The sequence below is a fragment of the Lepus europaeus genome, chromosome 18 (genome assembly GCF_033115175.1).
Source record: "Lepus europaeus isolate LE1 chromosome 18, mLepTim1.pri, whole genome shotgun sequence".
NCBI lineage: Eukaryota > Metazoa > Chordata > Mammalia > Lagomorpha > Leporidae > Lepus > Lepus europaeus.
In genome coordinates, this window is record NC_084844.1 from 66,731,065 (window position 1) to 66,752,030 (window position 20,966).

A 20,966-nucleotide genomic window follows, 5' to 3' on the forward strand; every position below is an offset into this window, starting at 1 on the left:
CATTCTCTTTCTATTACCCATAAATAAGAGTATGGATAATCTCAATTGCTTGCTCCAAGCCTAATTCCTTTTGCCACAAAGAGAATCAACTTCAGATAATGATAGTGCTGTGAGTCACAGAGTGGAGGTGAAAAGAGCCCATGTTCTCACTGACATCTCCAGCCATGGAATTTGTCGAGCCCAGGACCATTGTGTCTGACTCTCCCTCCTCATTGTTCAAGCTGGCTGGAGATGGGCTTTTAGTGACCTGAACTCAAAAACATCCCAGTGAAAACACCATGTACTCTCTACAAGATGTTTGTGAGAAGGATTTTGAACTAAACTATCCATGGTCACCTAGTGGGCCACTAAAGAGTTGGACTCATAATTTTGTCTTAGTACAAGGTGTCCTAACTGAGGACAAAGCCACCAGGATTTCCTCTGTTTGATTCGTCTTACATTTGAGGAATTTATTACAGTGCCTAAAAAGGGGTGCAGGAACCTCAGTTTTCCCACTCAGCTGTGTGGCCCTGAGAAAGGTATTTAGATTCTATGGGCTCCACTTTCTCACCTGCCCATGGAGAGTATCACAGTGCTTGTTTAGAGGGTTATTGTCGGTATCAAAGGAATAAAATGACTCATGTGTTTTAGAGTTTATTCCAGCTATGAGTAGCACACAAAGTAAATATTTAAAAGTGTAGCTTAGGGGCCAGCATTGTGGTATAGTGGGTTAAATCACAGCCTATGATAGGCATCCCATAGGGTGACAGTTCTAGTCTTGGCTGCTCCACTTCTGCTGGAGCTCCCTGCTAATACACCTGGGAAAGCAGTGCAGAATCCAAGTACTCAGGTCCCTGCACCCAGGTGGGAGGCCTGGATGAAGCTGCTAGCTCACGGTTTCAGCCTAAGTCCTAGTGGCTGCAGCTATTTGAGGAGTGAACCAGCAGATGGAGGATACCTCTCTCTGACTTTTCTTTCTCTGTAACTCTGCCTTTTAAATAAATTATGTCTAAAAAATAAAACCACCTGTAGCTTAACACTTCTCTCACATATAAGGATTCAAAGATATTCATTCCAGGAGGGGCTCCTTTGCCTTGTTGCCTCATCCATAAGGTTCCCTCATGGGACCAAATGGTTCCTGCAGCTCCAGTCACCTGCTCTCCATCCCATCCAGAAGGACAATAGAATATTTCCTTGGGTCAGGCATTTCACCTCGCAGATAAGATGCCCCTTTCCCATATCAGAGTGGCTAGCTTTGACTCCTGGCTGCAGCTGCCAATTCCACCTTCCTGGTAATGTTCACCCAAGGGAGTTGGCAGTGATGATTCAAGTCATTGGGTCCTTTTCATCCCCATGGGAGAAATGGATTGGGTTATTTGCTCCTGATTTAGGACTAGTCCCATCCCAGCCCTTGTAGACACTTGAAAAGTGAACCAGCAGATGGGAGCTTTCTCCATGTCTACCTGTCTCCTTCTCTTTGCCTCTCAAATAAATAAAATTTTTAAAATACATTTCCTGGGAGTCACACATCATGGCAGCAGATGTGCCCAACAGAAAAAAATCAAGGAATCTGTTATGGGAGATGGGGAGGAAGTATCTAGCTTCTGCTGCCCCTGCAGAGGATGAGCCCAGTGATGTGGAATGGAGGTAGTATCCATACAGGGCAGGTGTTCTCTTTAAAAATCTCCACTCAGCCCAACGCTCAGTCCCCAGTCCTCTGTCAAAATCTCATCATGTCCTTTAGGCTCATCAAGCATCCATTTATGCTGTAACTGAGCTAACATACTGTATAGACACACAAAATCTGAGTAATTTCACTATGAAGCCATGGTTGCCAAGTCACTGCCTATGAAGCTGCACCTGGTTCACAGGAAGCACTCAGCGAATCTTTGAAATTACTATCCTTGTAGTTAAAGAACTAGTTTCAGGCTAGCACTGTGGCATAGTGGGTAAAACCACCGCCTGCAGTGCCGGCATCCCATAAGAGCACCAGTTTGAGTCCTGTCTGCTCCACTTCCAATCCAGCTCTCTGCTATGGCCTGAGAAAGCAGTAGAAGACAGCCCAAGTCCTTGGGTCCCTGCACCAATGTGGGAGACCTAGATGAAGCTCTGGACATTGTGGCCATGTGAGGAATGAACCATTAAATGTAATACCTCTCTCTCTGCCTCTGCCTTTGAAACAAATGAAATAAATCTTAAAAAAAAAAAAATGAACTAGTTTATCAGGATCAGGAGGAATGGAGCTTGAATTCCTCCTGTACCAGTTATCAGCTGTGTGACCCTTGACAAGTCCTTAAACCACTCTATGTAGCAGCCCTGCTTATGTGTTTGAGAGCTGCATTTAGCTAGTTGCTTCAGGCATTCCTTTCTAAACTCAACATTTGTTTATAAATTTGACTTTTCTGTAACAAGCCTTGTAGGTCACAGCACTGTGATGTTCTTGTCACTACCTGAGAAAATGTTTCTCAACCTTATTCTTTTGTGTTCTGATACAAAGAACATGTCTCAGCAAGTAGTTGAGGCTCCAATAAACCAGAGGGATGCTCAGATAAAATAACAAACAGCCTAGAAAATATGCAAAACAGCTTAATCTAAATGTGCTCATCTTCCTTGGAGAGGTAAGGGAGCTAACTTTTATGATCATATGGCTTGGAAACATAAAAATAACTTTTTCATAAAAGGCCAAATCCATGTAACATGAAATAGAGAAGATGGTAGACTGATAATTTGTTTGTTATTGTATGCATAGTTATATGGTAATCCAATCTAAGTATGAATAAGATATGATTGAATGGGTTCAGTCAATTCATTTTTTATAATGAAAAGTTTAAGGATAGATCAATGTTTCCATAAAATCACGTCTGCTTTTGTTAGAATGAGAATGGAAGGGAGAGAGGGGAAGGAGAAAGAAATAGTGTCTGTATTTGTAGGAAGCTTGGGAATCACAGCTCCAGTGAAGGAGTGAGAGTCCAGTCTTGGTGTTGTAGAGGAAGGTGCATTTCCCTCTCCCATGTCCTCCATTCAACCCATGGGAGAGGAAGCTGAGTGCAATTAGAACATATCTGATTGTCTTCTAGAGTTTGCTCTGAAGTTATCAAAGTTGCTCCTTGCCCCTTTCCATGATTAATGGCTCATCAGGTGAAGACTAATTAGCAATGTGGTGAGTAGGTGCTCTCCTTTGGGAGATGCAATTTTCCCTACAACATGCATTGCCAGCAAGTTATCTAAGCATTAATCAAAACCTAAGTAGGAATAACAACAAAGTACTCACAAAAAAGTGTCCAGTAAATCCAAGCTTGTAAAGTTACTCAGACGTCTAAGTACACAATCCTATGCAAGGGCCCCCTGATCAAAAGAGCATATCTCATTCCCTTGTCACAGCTCTAACATTCTGTTCCTCATTTGTTATTGTGGCCCAGGTAAATGGAGTCTTACAGTAACATGCAAGCATTAGCAATATAAGATTGGAATTTCACAAAGAACAGCTCAGGGAGAACAGAATTTATACATCCAGAGTCTAGAACCCAAAAGGTTTTACAAGACCCAAGATGTTAGCAGTAAACGAAAGGCCTGGGGAAAGTGTTCTGAATTCATTACAGTTGGCAATGAAGCTTTTGTGTAGAAATAACAGCAAACTTATTTCAAATGGCTGAAATGTTAACACCAGAAAAAAAGAGAACTTCGAAAACTTTTTGCATGCATACAGAAACACAGAAAACACATTCAAAATCAAGATCTTGCACTGTATACCCTGAAACTCTTTACCAATGCAAACAGGAAGATGAACTGTACCTGTATCTTTGTGTAGAATCAAGAAGGAAGGACTGTCTGTTGCTCAACCACCTACATCCACACCTGAGCAGTTTCTGGACCTATAGGGAAGATGTTTTAGAAAGGGAAATATGTGATCAATGCCATATTTCTGACACCCCCGCCTTCCTTATGAGCACAGAAGCCATCATTTTCTTCCCCTCAAAGTACTTGTCTTCCCCAGACACAACTGACAGCATTTGTTTCCTATTCTTTTGTCAAAAAAAGAGGCCCCAGATTTCAAGATTTTGTTTTATAAGTCTATACCTAGAGTCCTCAGCGCCTGGGTTATTTTTGCTCAATTCCATGCAAATTGAGTTTACAGTTCTGGTGTATGGGAAATGTTGCCAAATTAGCATCAACAACATACTATCTTTTTTTTAAGGTTTATTTTATTTATTTGAAAGACAGAGTTACAGAGAAGGTACAGACAGAGAGCGAGGTCTTCCATCCACTGGTTCACTCCCCCAGATGACTGCAACAGCCAGAGCTGCACTGATCCGAAGCCAGGAGCAAAGAGCTTCCTGCGGGTCTCCCACATGGGTGCAGGGGCCCAAGGACTTGGATCATCTTCTACTGCTATCTCAGGCCATAGCAGAGAGCTGGATTGGAAGAGGAGAAGCCAGGACTAGAACCGGCACCCATATGGGATGCCAGCGCTTCAGGCCAGGGCTTTGACCCGCTGCACCACAGCACCAGCCCCCAAATATTTTCTAAATCAGAAAGATTTGACTGGAATAATGATCGTGTTTCTTTTCATTGTTTTCTTTTTTTTTTTTCCTGGATTTGCATTCTGACAATTTATTTACTCAAATGTTTGGCCTTACTTGAATATGTAGGTGATTTTTAGTGAAATGTTACATAATTTCTAAGAAGAATGAGAATTTACTTTAACTGGAGTACCTAATGGAAAGCAGTGTGCAGTACATTGCACGTGTTCCAGCCCACATTTAGCTAACTGGTAAGACAGGCAAACAGGGCCTGAAGGCCGGAGCCGGCCTCGCCTCAACAAAAGGCCACAGCGCAGTCCACGCTCCCCGATCTCCCTCCGTCCTCTCCACACGACCTGGGGAGAGGCGGACTGCGCGCACACAGACGGAGAGGAGGCTCTGGAGGGAGCCGAGGTCGCTAGTGCAGGGACCGGGCCTGTCGCCCGTGTCCGGATCCGGGCCAGCCCTCAGCGGTGGGGTCCGCGGATGGAAGAGCTCACTGGGGGGAAGTCCAGGTCCCTCTGTAGCTGGTTCTGACAGGATCCATCCGCCCACCGCCCCTTCTGGGAAACCTGGCCCCACACACTCACCACTTCCCGCTCCCCAGGTCCGGGGCTTCCTCTTCTCAGAGCAGAGAAGGCCGAGCCACCGCAGGGACGCTCTTCCCACTGTAGTCTGGACATCACTAGGACACAGGGATCTCGCGAGATGATGAAGTGCTCCACCGCCCTCACCGGGGGGCCCCTGATTGGACAGCTGCAAAGCCAACGGGCATGAGGGGCGTCACAAAGACCATAGCCAATCAGCACGCTCGCTGGCTCAGTGGGCGTGGGGAGGTTGTTGCCAAGCAACCGGAGTGCTGGACTGGTTTGGGTGCCTGATTTCCAGGCGGGGTCACTGTGGCCTCAGGGCTCTCAGGACTTGCAGAGTTCCTGAGCTGCAGAAGCTGCTCAAGGTGAGTCACTGCTAACTCATCGACTTCTGATCCTGTGTTTCTTCATATCCCGAACGATTTCTCCTTTGGGAAGTTTCTGTGATGTTTCTTTGAACAATGTTTAAAGATATTGCGTGGTTAATCCTCTTGGTCCATTTCTCTTGTAGATAACGTGTTTTCTAGTCTGTCTTTTGTCTTTTTAATATTTCCTATGTGTTTCTTGCTGTTAATAATATTTTAAAAAGGCTTATATTTGAAAGGCAGAGTTACAGAGAGAGAGATAGGGAAAAAGAGAACGGTCTTCCGTCCGCTGGTTCACACTCCAGATGGCCACAAAGGTCAGAGCTGCACCAATCTGAAGCCAGAAGCCAGCAGCTTCTTCCAGGTCTCCCACGCAGGAGCAGGGGCCCAAGGACTTGGGCCATCCTCCACTGCTTTCCCAGGCCACAGCAGAGAGCTGGGTCAGAGTGGAGCAGCTGGGACTCGAACCGGCGCCCATATGGGATGCCCCGGTCATGACATTTTACCCAGTCATCTCGATACCCTCACTTGTCAGTTGTATGCAGTTCGGGATGACATTGTATTGTTGTATGTAATGGTGTCATCTGGGTACATTGACAGAGTTCCTGGTTTATTTAGGGTTGGTGCTTGCTCTTTTTTGTTGTTGGATTTCCCTGTTAAGAGAGATGGGGGAGAAGGCAGGCATGGCTAGGTCTGTTCCCAGGGGGAAAGCTTTCACTGATCTTGTGTTAAGTAGTCTGCTGTAGGTCCATTTTAAACTATCTTGATCTCATACAGGAAGTCTCTCTTTTTTGAAGTTTTGCCAGAAGTTGATTTTTTTTTTCCATCTGGATACTGAATTTTGTTAAATGCTTTAACACTTAATCTAAATGATCATGTAATTATCTCACATTTTCAACCTACCTGGATGATTTACAAGGTTTGTTTGACAGTGTTGAATGCCCTTTACTTTTTAATGTGTCTCACTTGTTATTGACCTACAATATTGTTCTATATGGTTGAATTCATATAATTTTTTGCTCAAGATATCACCTGTTTATGAAACAGAAGCTCATTAATTTCATAACCTGATGTTGTTGGCATTATATATATATATAAAACACTGACTTCCCAAAAGTAATTCAAATATATTCTCTGTTTTTTTCTACTTGGAAAGAATTTGGGAAATTTAATTTTTTTTTCTTTCTTAAAGGTTTAGAATATTCCGTATGTTTGGGCCCAAAATTTTACTTGTGGGACTTTTGGTTGGTTGGCTTTTCAAAAATTTGATCATCTTATTTAAGTATGTAGAAGTTTTTCTGTTTCATGCTATATTTGTGATTTGGGAGACTGATTTTCAAAATGTAACAGATTTTGAACTCTGGAGTAAAATTTTTACTTCTAAGAATTTAACAATATCCTCTTAGTGTCTTGCTAAGTTCTGTATGTTCTATAAAGAATGGCCCTGTGTTAATTTCCTGAAATTGGTTATTGGCTTAATAATTTTCTTAACTTTTAAAATATGGTTTTCCTTACATGTTTCTGTAGTACTTTTGTGACTAGAAACATTTCATTGATGTCTGTTGCATCTGTGTCCTGCCTTTATTTAAATATTCTTTCAGCATTTTTCCTCTTTAATTCTTGAGAAGGTAGCTGAGATTTCAGTGTCCTAACATATTCACTTAAGGATTTGAATTTTCTCTAAGCACTGTATCCACATCCCCTTAATTTTTTCATATATTTGCAAACCCTGTAAGTTCAGACCCTGTCTGCCCCAGTGTCTCCATCCCCATGAGCCTGCAACCATACCAGGCTTCATATATCTTCTTTCCTGTGCCGGAAACCCCATGTGTTTGCTCCAGTGTCACTCTTCATATAACTGTGACCTCCCGTCACTGTTTTATGTTGCATCCTAAATCTACATGCTTATATATTCTAGAATTGAAGGAATTATAGGATTAAGATTAAATATGATTTAGACTAAAATAAATGCTGTGATCCTTTCACCTACATCTTATTTTCTGGATTCTTCATTGCAAGGAAACAGGTTTATAGTGCAATGATTTCTTCCAGACTGAAGAAAGAAGCTAGTATTTAGAAATGACATTGGAACATTTAATCATGCCATAAATACGGAAATGATTAGATTAATGGAGAGAATTCAAAAGGATACAGAAACCAGCTTGAATGGCTACCAATGGTCAAATACAGGAGTCAAGTATTTAAATAGTAGCACATTTTAATTTGTTGAGTAAAATAAAATGCTATTAGCTTCTATTGTTATAAAAGTGAATAAATAGTTGGAGGAGAAGGGAACACTTTTATTAAAGTAAGACTACCACTGTTATCAGGTTAAACTGCTGCCTGCAATGCAGCATCCCATATGAATACAGATGGAAATCTTGGCTGCTCCACTTCTAATCAAGCTCCCTAATGGTGTGCCTGGGAATGCAGTGGAATGGCCATCTACATGGGCCTCTGCACTCATGTGACAGACCCAGATGAAGCTTCTGGTTATGGCCTCACTCAGCCCTGGCTTTTGTGGCCATTTGAAGAGTGAAGCAGCAGTTGGAAGACTCCACTTACTTTTAGATAAGGTAAATCAATCTTTAAAAAAATAAATTATAATAACAACCAATTAATACTAACAAAATAATGGGAACTGTAAAAACAGCCAGTTAGAAAACATGCTAGTAATAACAGAGCCAGACAATAATTATCAATAAATACTAAAATGGACGGCTGAAATTTTCCTAATAATTTAATTACAGTTTCAAAGTATTTCACCACTATTTATTACAAATAGACAACTACCAATTCCACAGTAGAGAAACATGATAGGTATCACCTTAAGAAATTATGAAATTAACATCTCCAAAGAAAGAGCAAGTCAACATCATGTATCTCCTGATCCAATGTGCTGAGAAGGACACAATATCACTTATGGGGTAGTTCTGACACAAAATCACAACCTGAATGTGGTGTGGAGAATCATAAGGCAAATCCAAGTTAACTGGCTTATCCAGTTAATGAAAGAAAAAGAAAGACAACAATTCTTGGTAACTAAATTCAATGTGTGATGCTAAATGGGAACAGGAGTGGTACATAGAAGAGAGTAAACTGCTGTAAAGGACATTACTGGAATGAGTGGAAAACTCAGATATAGAGTTTGGGGATAAGTAACACTATTATCAAACTGTTATAGTTTCTTAATTACTGTATTATGAATTGAGAATACTCTCATTCTTAGAAAATATTATATAGTGAACAGTTGAAGGGGAAAGTGGCAAAAACTTTGCAATTCACTTCCAAACAATAGAGATAAAACAAGTATAGTGTGTGTTTGTGTGTGATGCGCCTGTAGAGAGAACAAGCAATTTCAGGGATTAACTTGTAAATCTAGGTAATGGGTAACCAAGAACACTTGATACTATTCTTATAATTTCTTAAAGTTTCATGAAAATTTAAAAGTTACAGAAACAATGCACACTGCTAAATCATTCTCATGTTAAATTTTATGAAACTAAATGGGAATACATACTAGATAAAAATGAATTGAAAATGAGAACAATATATATCAAAAATTGAAAAAAGAAACGATTGATAAAATAATTATAAAATTAAACAATTCTAAATAAAGAAAACCAGGACCAGTACTGTGGCATAAAAGGCTTCACTGCCACTTGAAGTGTGAGCATCCCTAATGAGTGCTGATTCATGACCTGGCTGCTTCACTTCTGATCCACTCCTTGATAATGTGCCTGAGAAGGCAGCTGATGGCCCAAGTCCTTGGGCCACTGCCACCCAAGTAGCAGACCTGCAAGAAGCTTGCCTGGCCCAGCCACAGCCATTGCAGAATGCAGCTTTACCTGCTATGCCACAGTGCCAGCCCTCCATTGTTTATCTTTTATTTCTATGTCATATATACATCAATGATGTTGTAGTGTAAGCCAATCTTAGTACAGAGAACAAAAGCCCAATATGGTTAACTTTTTCATTGTGTCTTCATCAACTGGATGAAAATTCTGTAAATTTTCTTTTTTTGAAAGATTTTATTTATTTATTTGAGAGGTAGAGTTGCAGACCATGAGAGGGAGTGACAGAGATAAAGGTCTTCCATCCACAGGTTTACTCCCCAAATGACCGCAATGGCTGGGTTGAGCTGATTCAAAGCCAGGAACCAGGAGCTTCTTCCAGGACTCCTATGTGGGTGCAGGAGCCCAAGCACTTGGGCCATCTTCTACTGCTTTACCAGGCCATCAGCAGGGAGCTGGGTTGGAATTGGAGCAGCTGGGACTCGAACTTGTACCCATACAGGATGCTGGCACCTCAGGCCTAGTGCCAAACCCTAGAGTCTAATTTTTAAAAGGTGAGAGAAGCTGGTGTGTAAGGGTACCCTCTACATAATGTCCACCATAGCACATGTGGAACAGGTGAAGTCATGGAGACTGGAAAAGACCAGGAGTTTCCAGGGTTGCACTGGCAGAGCCCAGGGGGTGCCCAGATCAGTGATGCCATCCTCCTCTGTGGTCCTGTATGAGTACACCTGTTGCTGCTTGCTTTTCAAAGCTGATAGGGCATGCAGCACCAAGCAGGATGTGCAGATGGACCATGGAGATGGCCATTATCAGGTCTGGGTGCTGGCTTAGCAGCAGCAGCAGCAGCAAGCGTACACTCTTAATCAAGACAACTGGGAAACTGGGCAGGTGCAAACACCCCTTTTTACTCAATTTTTAAGCCTCTGGAAGTTGCTGGGGAAGTTTGTTAATTTCAAAGAACAACATAATGAAGCCTGTTGAGTCTGTTGAGCCCAGGGTGTCAGGTGCACATTGCTGGTGATGCTGCCATTCTACATGAGCTCCTTCAGGAGTGAAACATAGCCTCCAGCAGTTCCTATGGAAGCAGCCAGCGGGGCTGCTGTTCCAGGGCTCTCCATGTGGCCAGCTCACCCCATGGAGCTCAAATTTCCTCCATTCAGAGCGTCCATTTCCCTCTGCACCATGCCCAATTGTGGCAGCCTCACCACTCCACAGACTCCCTGTTCTCTGCAGGTGTCTCAGTCAGAGGACAGCATGGCTCACTGTCCTGCTTTGGGTGTGGTCTAGGCCAGCAGCCACACTTGAACAAGATCATGTCATTAGAGGAGACTGTGTCCTTCCCTGTGTTGTGTGTGTGTGTGTGTGTGTGTGGTGGTGGGGAGGCTGAGTGATGACCGCAGCAGACAGCGGACATCACTGAATACGGGGATGACTCCTGTGGGCAAGGCAGCTGGGGACAGCATAGGCAGTGTGGAGCAGGTCTCAGGACACCAGTGCATTTACAGATCAAAGACAGACGAGAACCAAATGCTCCCTGGTGCAGCATGCAAGACACTTTCTGCTTGGGATTTAGGTGTCCACAGGTTACCTGTGCTCATTGTGCCTTTAACACATGGACACCCTGTGACTGGCATTGAGTTAGGGGATCTCACACTCCATGGGTGTGGTGGTCTGTGTGCTCTCACACACAAAGCTTACTTTACTGACTCAAAATCATCGATAAAATCACGCAATCCACATCCGCTGAAGACTGGATGAGCTTTCCTTCCCTTTCCTTTGCCATAAGCGAAGGCTGTCTCACTGTCATTCCAGCACAGAGGCCCCAGTCTGGTCTCCCTGTAAGGTGTTCTTGGGCTCCATGCCCCTCACCATGACAGGGAGCTCTGGGGGGGGGGGGGGGAGGCTGAGACCTGGCACTGTTAGGTAGGAAGTCAGTTATGAGCTTATGTGTGTGTGACAGGCCTAAAGAGAAGACATCTATATGCATCTGCATCTCAAAGTCATCCTAACAATGTTTCAGGGGAAGCCCAGATTTCACATCCTGCCTGCCCTGCCCCCCTCTACCTGATAACCTGCCAGGTGGAGGCCCTCACCCCTCCTGCTTCCTGCCTGATAAATCTTCCACAATCTCCCAGGTGCAGCCCAGTATCTGCATCTCAAACACCCTGCTCCCTTCCTCAGGTCTGATAACATTTTCATCCATAAAGTCCTTTGTTTCAGACCTTCAAGAGAAGTTTTTCTATTTACATCCAAAAAGCCCTTTGTTCCAAGAGGAGCAGAGGTGGGGAAGCAAGACCCATCTCCTTAAAACCCCCAGCCTCAACTGGACTGCACGCTCAGCTCTCTGCATCTTTGCTGAGCCGCCCGCCTGGCCTGGCCTGGCCTGGCCAGGTGTACTCTCCACTCACCCATGCAGCCCCACTCTCCCCCAGTCTGAGCGACTGGGCACTCTCTCTCTCAGGCTCTCTCTGGAGAGGTGCCCATCCGTCCTTACAGATGTTCCTTCCTAATAAACCTTGCTGTTTTACCTCCCACTACTCTCTGTCTCACGCCTGAATTCTTTCTTGCGGGAAGAACCCTGCAATTTCTCCGGTAACAGCACCAGAACTCAGTGGGGAATCTCTGCCCAGTGCTCAGTCCCTGCTGCTGAAAACATTTGAGGAAGGCAGGGCCCCCTGGAGATGAGAGCTGAGACTCCATGCCTGCCAGTTTCTCAAAAAATTTCATGGGCCCTAATTACTTGAAGCCTAGCACATCAATTCCTCTAATAAGAGGAATAAAGCAAGAGAAGCTTTAACATTATTGTCACCATTGTACATCTTTTTTTTTTAACTGTGGGTGAAAGTTAAGTCTCCTTTTATGCATAGATGTTTCTGAAATTGTGGAAACTGACAATGGAAAATCACAGGTCACTCGTGTAAGGAGACCAGGATAGGAAGCTGCTCCACATGCCCCCCTCCCTGGCCTGGGTCAGAGGGAGGTGTCCTAATTGTTTCAGAGGGAGGTGGCCCAACACCTGCATCTGAGCAGGGACTGACCAGCCTCTCCAGCCTGAGCCCTGCTCCATGCCTGCCTCTGTCCTGAGAGGAGATTCTGGGTCAGTTACAATTAGTTTTAATTGAAAGATCCATTTCTTTTTTTTAAACTTTTATTTAATGAATATAAATTCCCAAAGTACAGCTTATGGATTACAATGGCTTCCCCCCACCCCATAACTTCCCTCCCATCCACAACCCTCCCCTCTCCTGCTCCCTCTCCCCTTCCATTCACATCAAGACTCATTTTCAATTCTCTTTATGTACAGAAGATCAGTTTAGTATATATTAAATAAAGATTTCAACAGTTTGCCCCCACATAGCAACACAAAGTGAAAAATACTGTAGGTGTACAAGTTATAGCATTAAATCACAATGTACTATACATTAAGGACAGAGATCCTACATGATATTTTTTTAAAAATTGATTATTTTAAAAATTGATTCTATGCAATTTCCAATTTAAAACCAAGTTTTTTTTTCATTTTCAATTATCTTTATATCGATTCAGTATATACAAAATAAAGATTTCATCAGTTTGCACCCACACAGAAACACAAAATGTAAAAATACTGTTTCAGTACTAGTTATAGCATTACTTCACATTGGACAACACATTAAGGACAGATCCCACATGAGACATAAGTACACAGTGACTCTTATTGTTGATTTAACAATTTGACACTCTTGATTATGGAATCTCCCTAGGCTCTAGTCATGAGTTGCCAAGGCTATGGAAGCCTTTAGGGTTCGCCAACTTCAAGAAAGATCCCTTTCTTCCAACATCAGTGTGCCAAAGGATTATTTTTTCTTTAAGATTCTGTTTTATTTGTTTGAAAGGCAGAGTAACAGAGAGAAAGAGCTCTTCCATCCACGATTCACTCTCCAAATGGCCAGGCCAAAGGAAGCCAGGAACCTGGAACTCCATCTGGGTCTCCTATGTCAGTTCCAGGGGCCTAAATACTTGGGCCATCTTCTACTGCCTTCCCATGTGCACAAGCTGGGAACTGGCTCAGCAGTACAGCGGCCTGGACTCCAACTGGCACTCCCATATGGGATACCAGTGTTTCAGGTGGTGGCTCAACCCGCTGTCTACAACACTAGCCCCAAGACTTTTTACTCCTAAAATTCCCTTTCTTCTCCAGTCATGATAGATCTGAAGCTTTGGGCAGAACATGAACTGGCAGAGGTAGTGAGAAAAACAGCAGAGGATGAGGGAGCGGTTCTGGCAGCCTGGCTTCCCTGCCATCTTTTCTGACAGCCATTTCTGTTTGCTGCAGCGACACCCGAGGAGATGGCAGCAAGTCTATAGAAAATGGAATCAAAAGATGGGTTTACCTGGGCACAGAAAATGTTTGAAATCCAAGCTTAGAGGACTTCAAACCATCCATGGAAATGTGTTATGAAAAACCGTGTGTGCAACAAGACCTATGCGAGGGTCAGTGACAGTGACCATGACTGACCCTGCTGATCGTGTCCTCTCAACCTTGTCCGTGTCTCTTTCCTTGCAGGGCAACAGGCTTCGTCTCCCTGAACACACTCTGCCAGGGGGCAGCTGTGCCAGGGAACCTGGTCTCCAGCTCCTAGAGGGCATCACCAAGGCTTCCCCATCCTGCAGGCCTCCACTGCAACCATCTGAGGGGGACTCATGGGACTGTACCTGCTGGACACAGAGACCCAGGTCCTGATGTGAGTGGAAAGCTGCATTTCATTTAGTGAGGTGGCCCAGTGTCTGACACCACTCTGGCTGTGACCAGAAACGTCACTGCATCTCCTCCTTCCCCTGCCATGTGACCACACAGGTGTCCTCTGCCCTCTTCCCCTTCCCCACTGGGCTGCTCCTGCCTCCCAAACACCAGGGACACTCACTGGAGGGTCCTGGCCAGTCCACCCCTGAGGCTCTGCTCACACATGGCAGAGTCAGCCTCGGGTCAGTTTAGCACGGGATATAAGCTAGCCACTTATTTATTACTATGTGCTGAGAGGGTTATTTTTCCCCAACAGAATGATGTTTCCTGTTTACTGCCAGGACAGCCAGCAATTCCTGTTGTGAGAGCAGGGCTCTTCAGAGAAAGCCACTTGGGCCCAAATGAGGCTGGGTGGGGCTTTTTTCGGGCAAGCTGGTTCAGAGGAAGGTCAGGCTTAGCCAGAATCCACACGAGCTGCCTTAACAGGGTGTGTCAGAACATCCAAGGAAGCTCCTGAGAAGTGGGAGCAATGAGGGCTGTGCAGTTATCCAGGGCCAGGACCTGTCATTCAGACAGCTGGAAAATCAGATCATTGAGAGAGGCCTGCCTTGATTTTCCGACCTCACTGCAGCCAGGGTCTCACCAGAGGGCAGTCAGGGAAGGACGCTGCCTCACAAAGCTGAATGCCCCTCCCAAAAGCCTGGGTCCCCAAGCCAGCTCTGGGCCAGAGGCTGTGGTGTAGATGGGAGAAGCTCATACCCAGATCCATGTGGAAACACAGAATGGCACCCAGCCCCCACCCAACCCTGTTTTGGTGAAAGTTGCCTGTAGCCTCTCAGCCAGTGTCCCAGACACATCCTGTCCCTGTAGCTTCCTCTGGCTGGTACCCCCATCCCTGTGCTCCCAGCTCTGTGCAGTCACAGCCCCCCAGGGGACAGACAGAAGCAGATAGCATCCCTGCTCAGACCCCAGCTGCTCTGCTTACCTCTGGAGTCTGCCTGGATCACATGACCTCCTACTGCCAGATCTGGCTTGTGTGCACAATGTTGAATCTGAAGTTCCCTCTGGCACTTGCAGAATGAACAGGAGTAGGGGAGGGGTGGGTGGAAAACTGCTGTTTAAATCTTAGTCCTGGGGCTGGCACTGTGGCCATAATGGCCATATATGTGTTGATCCACAGCCAGGAGACATTCCATTTTTTTGAGTCTCCCATGTGGGTGCAGGGCCCCAAGCACTTGGGCCATCTTCCGCTGCTTTCTGAGGCAACAGCACAGAGCTGGATTTGAAGAGGATCAGCAGGGATGAGATCAGGTGTTGGCACCACAGGCTTACCCCACTACATCACAGTGCCCACCCTTGTAATTCATTTTTAAATCAAGAAGAATTATATCTCCCTCCAGTGTTTACTCAAGTTTGTGTGCTTATTATATCATATTGTGGTTCCATACGAATTTTAGAATTGTTTTCTGTATTTATATAAAGGATATGAATCTTGTAGGGATTGCATAGATCAGTTTATATGGCATTTTGCTTTTAATAATAATAATTCTTCCAAATCATGATCAGAGGATGATCTCCTATTTGTGTATCTAATTTTATCATTAATATTTTGAAATTGTCAGTATAAAAATGTTTCACCTATTTGGTTAATAATATTACTGAGTATTTTATTATATTTGTTACTTTTGTGACTGCTTTTTTGTTTCCTTAATTCTTTTTTTTTTTTATTTGTATTTGAAAGTTATAGAGTCCCGGTTGTTCCTCTTCCAGGCCAGCTCTCTGCTATGGCCCGGGAGTGTAGTGGAGGATGGCCCAAGTGCTTGGATAAGTACCTGGCTCCTGCCTTTGGATCAGTGCAGTGCACCAGCCACGGTGGCCATTGGAGGGTGAACCAACAGCAAAGGAAGACCTTTCTCTCTGTCTCTCTCTCTCACTGTCCACTCTGCCTGTCAAAAATAAAAAAAAGAGTTATAGAGAGGGAGAGGCAGAGAGAGAGGGAGACAGGGGGAGAAAGAGAGAGAGAGAGAGAGACCATCCATCCTCTGGTTCAGTCTGTTAATGGCTGCAATGGCCAGAACTGGGCCAGGAGCTGGGGGCTTCATTTGGGATTCCCATGTGGGTGGAGGGGCCCAAGGACTGGGCTATTTTTTGCTCATTTCCAAGGCACATTAGCAGGAATCTGGATCGGAAGTGAAGTAGTCAGGAGTTAAACTGGCACATAAATGGGATGCCAGTGTTGCAGGCGGTGGTTTTTATCCATTATGCCACAGTGCTGGCCTGTCCCTAATACTTTTTAACCCATGTAGAAGTATTATTTAGAAATGTGTTGTTAATCTCCACATATACTGAGATTTTTCAGACTGTATTTCAAATGTTGATTACAAGTTTAAATCACCATCAACTGTAAACTGAATAATTTCTGTTTCATTAATTTATTAAGGTATATTTTATTCAACAAAATTTGGTTTATCTTTTTCCATTATTCATGTGAAGTTGAGAATGAATGTTCTGCTGTCGGTGGATGAAATATTATATGAATGTCAATTCAATCTTTTTGATTAATTATCCTGTTCATTTCAAATATACTTTCTGAGTTTGAACCTGCGGGATCTATAAATTACTAAAATACATGTTTGGAAGTCTCCAAATATAATATGATGTCTATTCTTCCTTGCAGTTCTCTCAGTTTTGGCCTCATGTATTTTAATGCTCTGACATAAGCTACCAACATACTAAAGAGACTTTTGTCTTATAGGACATAATCCCTTTATTATTATTTAACATGTCTGATAATTTACCTGGCCTTGAAATATCCTTTGTTTGAAATTAGCATAGATATTCCAGTGTTGTGGTTTTTAGGTTAGTGTTATTGTGCTCTTTCTCTTCATCTGTGTCCTTATATTTAAAGGGCTTTTGTTAGAGACAACATGTAGGAGGACCTTGTTTTTCTGTCTCCTTATCCTGTGGTTGTCCATGTCTTTAAGCTGATAGAATAGTCACATTTATAGTGATTATTGGCATTGTTTAATTCCTGTCTGTTTGTGATTCTTTTCTATTCATTATTATTGTTCGCTGTTTCCCTTTTCTGTCTTTATCTCATTTTATCTCATTTCTGCTTTCTCAGGTTTTGTTTATTTTGTGAGTATATTTTCTTTCTTCTATTTTAACAAATATACTTCTTTAAAAATTATTTTTAGGGATTGCCCTAGAATTTTTGATATGCAAAAATGCCTAGTCTAAGTGCACTTTTAAATAACACTATGCTATATCCTGGATAGTCTAAATGCCACATATCAAGATATTATCAATATTATCATCTCTCATATCTCTGAGAATATTAATGTCATTCATTTCATTTCTGTATATACTAAAATCACCTGTTTCTTCTATTATAATTTGAAGTGTTATCATTTAGGTCAATTAAGGATAGAAGAAATAAAAATTTGTTTTTACTTTCATTCATTTCCTCCTTGACTGTTCATTTATGTAAATCTTTGTTTTATGCCTATACTATTTTTCTTTTCTATGGATAACTTATTTAATGATAAACCTCCTCTACTTTCTTGCCATATAATGTCTTTTTTTCTACTTTCTGAAGAATAATTTCATTATCCATAAATTTCTAAGTCTTTTTCTTTCAATAGTTTAAATATTTCACTCCTTGCTTACATGGCTTCTGAAGAGAAATCCAATACATTCCGTTCCCCCCGGCCTCCTTTAAGGTTAATGTAATCATTTCTTCCAATTTATTTAAAGATTTTCACTTTATTTAAGGTTTTCTACAGTTTAATATGATTTGACCTTGTGTCAATTTGCAGACCTTTTATCCTGATTGGTGTTCTGTAAGCTTCCTGGATCCATAGTTCAGAATCTGTCTTTAATTTGGGAAAACTTCACCCATTTTCAGTCTTTTGGATATTTCTGTTGGCATGTCTCAAACTCACTGATATTTTTCACCACTTGACTGAGTGCAGTCTACTTATAAGCCTAAAACAAGGCATTTTTTAAAAATTTGTGTACAGTGATTTAGATGTCCAGTATTTTCTGCTGATTCTTTGTTAACATCATCATGTCTCTGCTTACGTTACATGTTTGCATTTGCAAACATGTTTTCATTTCAGTCCTTAACATGTAGTTTTATTTATTACGTATTTCTTATCTAATAATTTCCAAAAACATATCCTGTCTAGATCTGGTCCTATTTCTTACTTTATCTTTTTAAACTAAGATTTCTCTTGGCTTTTAATATGACTTATAGTATTTTTTTTAATATGTGGAACTAATGTGTAAATTTGTTTGTTCTACTTTATATTATTCATTGGTTTCATTAGCCTTTTTTCTGATTAATCCTTTTTTTTCATCCCAAGAATTTTTTCTTAAATACTGTCTCTGTTTCATAGTTCTTTTCATTTTTACTCATTATTGCTCTACCAGAGGAGTCCTGTTGATGTGACATAAAATATGGCTGAGCAAAGTTTTCCATGATGTTATTGAATTCTGGGGATTTGATCTTTGCAATTGTTGGATTTTTTGGTTTATTTTTATGGGTGACACAATAAGACTAAAGCGATTTGGAATTAATTCATTGCCATCCTCCAGGTTCGTGAGGTCCTGATAAACTTATTTTCTCTTGGGAAGGAGGAGCTTGTCATGAAGAAACTTTGTAGCATATTTCAAAATGGTTGTTTCCCCCTTCCTGCTGCTTGAATAAGACCTTTCCCATCTCTTTACTGTGAGAAACTGATGTGGTTCCTGGAACTGAAATTCACAAAAATGGGGAGTACCCCAAGACTGTGGCTCAAAGGAGTTTTCAGTCTCAAGCCAATCTACACTTAGCTTCCATCAATTCACCAAAACTGTCATAACGTGTCCTTATCAGTGTAAACCTCCAGTATCTTCTTCCACAGATAAACTGATCTCAGTGGTTGTTTTCAGTATGCTCTGTCTCTTTAGATTTCGAGAAGCACATTTGTCCTGTGATCTCTGTTCTCTGATGGTTATGAGAAAAGTTGTTGGTTTTCAATTTATTCCAAATCTCTCTTCTCAGGAAATCAAGAATGTCAATTTTTTAAAAAGATAATTTATTTATTTGAAGGAGTTACAGAGCAAGGAGAGGCAGAGAGAGAGACAGAGAGAAAGAGAGAGGTCTTTCATCCACTGGTTCACACTCCAATTGGTTGCAATGGCTGGAGCTGTGCCAATCCGAAGCCAGGAGCCAGGAGCTTCCTCTGGGTCTCCCACATGGGTGAAGGGGCCAAGGACCTGGACCATCTTCTACTGCTTTACCAGGCCATAGCAGAAAGCTGGATTGGAAAAGGAGCAGCTGGGACTAGAACCTGCACCCATATGGGGTGCTAGTGCTTCAGGCCAGGGCATTAACCCACTGCACCACAGCACTGGCCCCATGGAATGTCAATTTTTAAGCTCATACATGTCATAGCCAAAACAAGGATTCTATCTTCTTTCCTATGCTGTCACATTTTTTAAAAGCTTAAATTTCGATACTATATTTGCTGAAAAACATTAATTAGTAAGGTGCATCTCCTTATGAAAAACTAGCCAGCACAGTAATTAATGCCTTTAAAAGTCATGAAATGTACAGCAATAATGTCACCTTTTAGTCTTACAGAATATAATAAAAAACAGCCAATACATGCCATTTTGATACTAATTCTATCTATTCTTGTCAATGCTGTTCTTTATTCTATATAATTTATACTTTAGAATGTGCAGATATTTCATTAATTTTTCTTCATTATATTATGATCAGTTACAACCACTCATACTTAATATATTCTTTACTGCTTTATCAGAAATTTTCATAACTTTCTCCTCCTTTTCCTTCTTCAAAATCAAAATAAATAAAGTCAGATGCAAACCCAGATTTTTTTATTATTTGTCTTGCCTCAAAGTTTCAGGTTTTTGTCTATTTGTCCTCAATACACTCAGTTCTCCCATGTTCCTATATTTTTGGACATTATCTACTCTTTTCTACATTATGGGTGCATAATTTCTCTGTTGTTCCAAGCAAATACAGAGGCCATAAAGACCATAATCAGTAGAATTGTTGTCCAACACATCTATCCTGTTCAATAATAGCAAGCAGCCTGACATTATTTAATATAAACGTATCCTGATATTCAAAAAAAGATATTCAAAACTCTTCAATAGCATCTCATCATACCTGAAAAGTCCTAGACTCCTTTTCCTGTCCTCTGGTGTTCTACTTGAAGAAGTTCAATATTTTTCTCTATTATGTCTGCTATTTCAGAGCATTTTTACTGTTTTTTTAATGCTGTTTAGCAGGAGGATCCAGGCAGTTGGATGACTTGGGATAGAAAGTATAAAGGGTATAGAATAAAGGGCCATGTGAATTTTGGAGGCGCAACATATGGGGACAGAATAGATGAGGCACCCATTGCACCTATATGATGCTTTGAGAAAACATGAGACTTCATGGAGACACTGACCAAAAAAAAAAAAAAAGAAAAGAAAAATTCAGACTCCTGTCATCACATCTAACAAAATATCAAAATATATACTCTGATTTCCTCTCCTAGTTTCTATAGATTAACTGAGTAGATTTTTGCAGTTGATCTGACTTTTCACTATACTCCTGGATTTCCTTTCTTTCATAATAATATTGTTATTTTGATAGATGTGATTTTCTAGTAATTCATCTCATGCTAAAAGGGAAAATGAAAAAACTCTCAACCTTATTTTTTCATTTTTCTATGAAATACACAAATTATCACAAACTCAGAAGCTTACGTTCTATAAATTTGTTATTTCACAAACTCTTTGTGTCAGCAGATCAGGGTATGAGGGAGCTGGCCATTTGCAAAGCAGCAATCAAGAAGCTAGCCATGGCAGGGTTCTCATCTAAGTGCTCACCTTGGATCAGCCTGTTTAAAAGCCTACTCGGGTATTTAGGTAACTTTAAAAAGAATCTGTAAGCAATAGAATCTTTTATAATATTAGGTAATAAGGTG

The 20,966-nt window shown here is 41.9% G+C and overlaps 1 protein-coding gene across 4 annotated transcripts in view; it reads right to left on the minus strand.

Moving 5' to 3' along the window:
- Window positions 1–5,183, minus strand: part of LOC133777050 (zinc finger protein 883-like) — a 56,981-nt gene extending 51,798 nt beyond the window's left edge. For all 4 annotated transcript variants that reach the window (XR_009868477.1, XM_062216469.1, XM_062216471.1 and 1 more), the window contains exons 1-2: window positions 5,090–5,183; window positions 3,772–3,851 (exon numbers count right to left, since the gene is read on the minus strand). The gene's annotated coding sequence lies outside the window, so the exon portion shown is untranslated. The remainder of the gene's footprint in view (window positions 1–3,771; window positions 3,852–5,089) is intronic.
- Window positions 5,184–20,966: the final 15,783 nt, after the last annotated feature.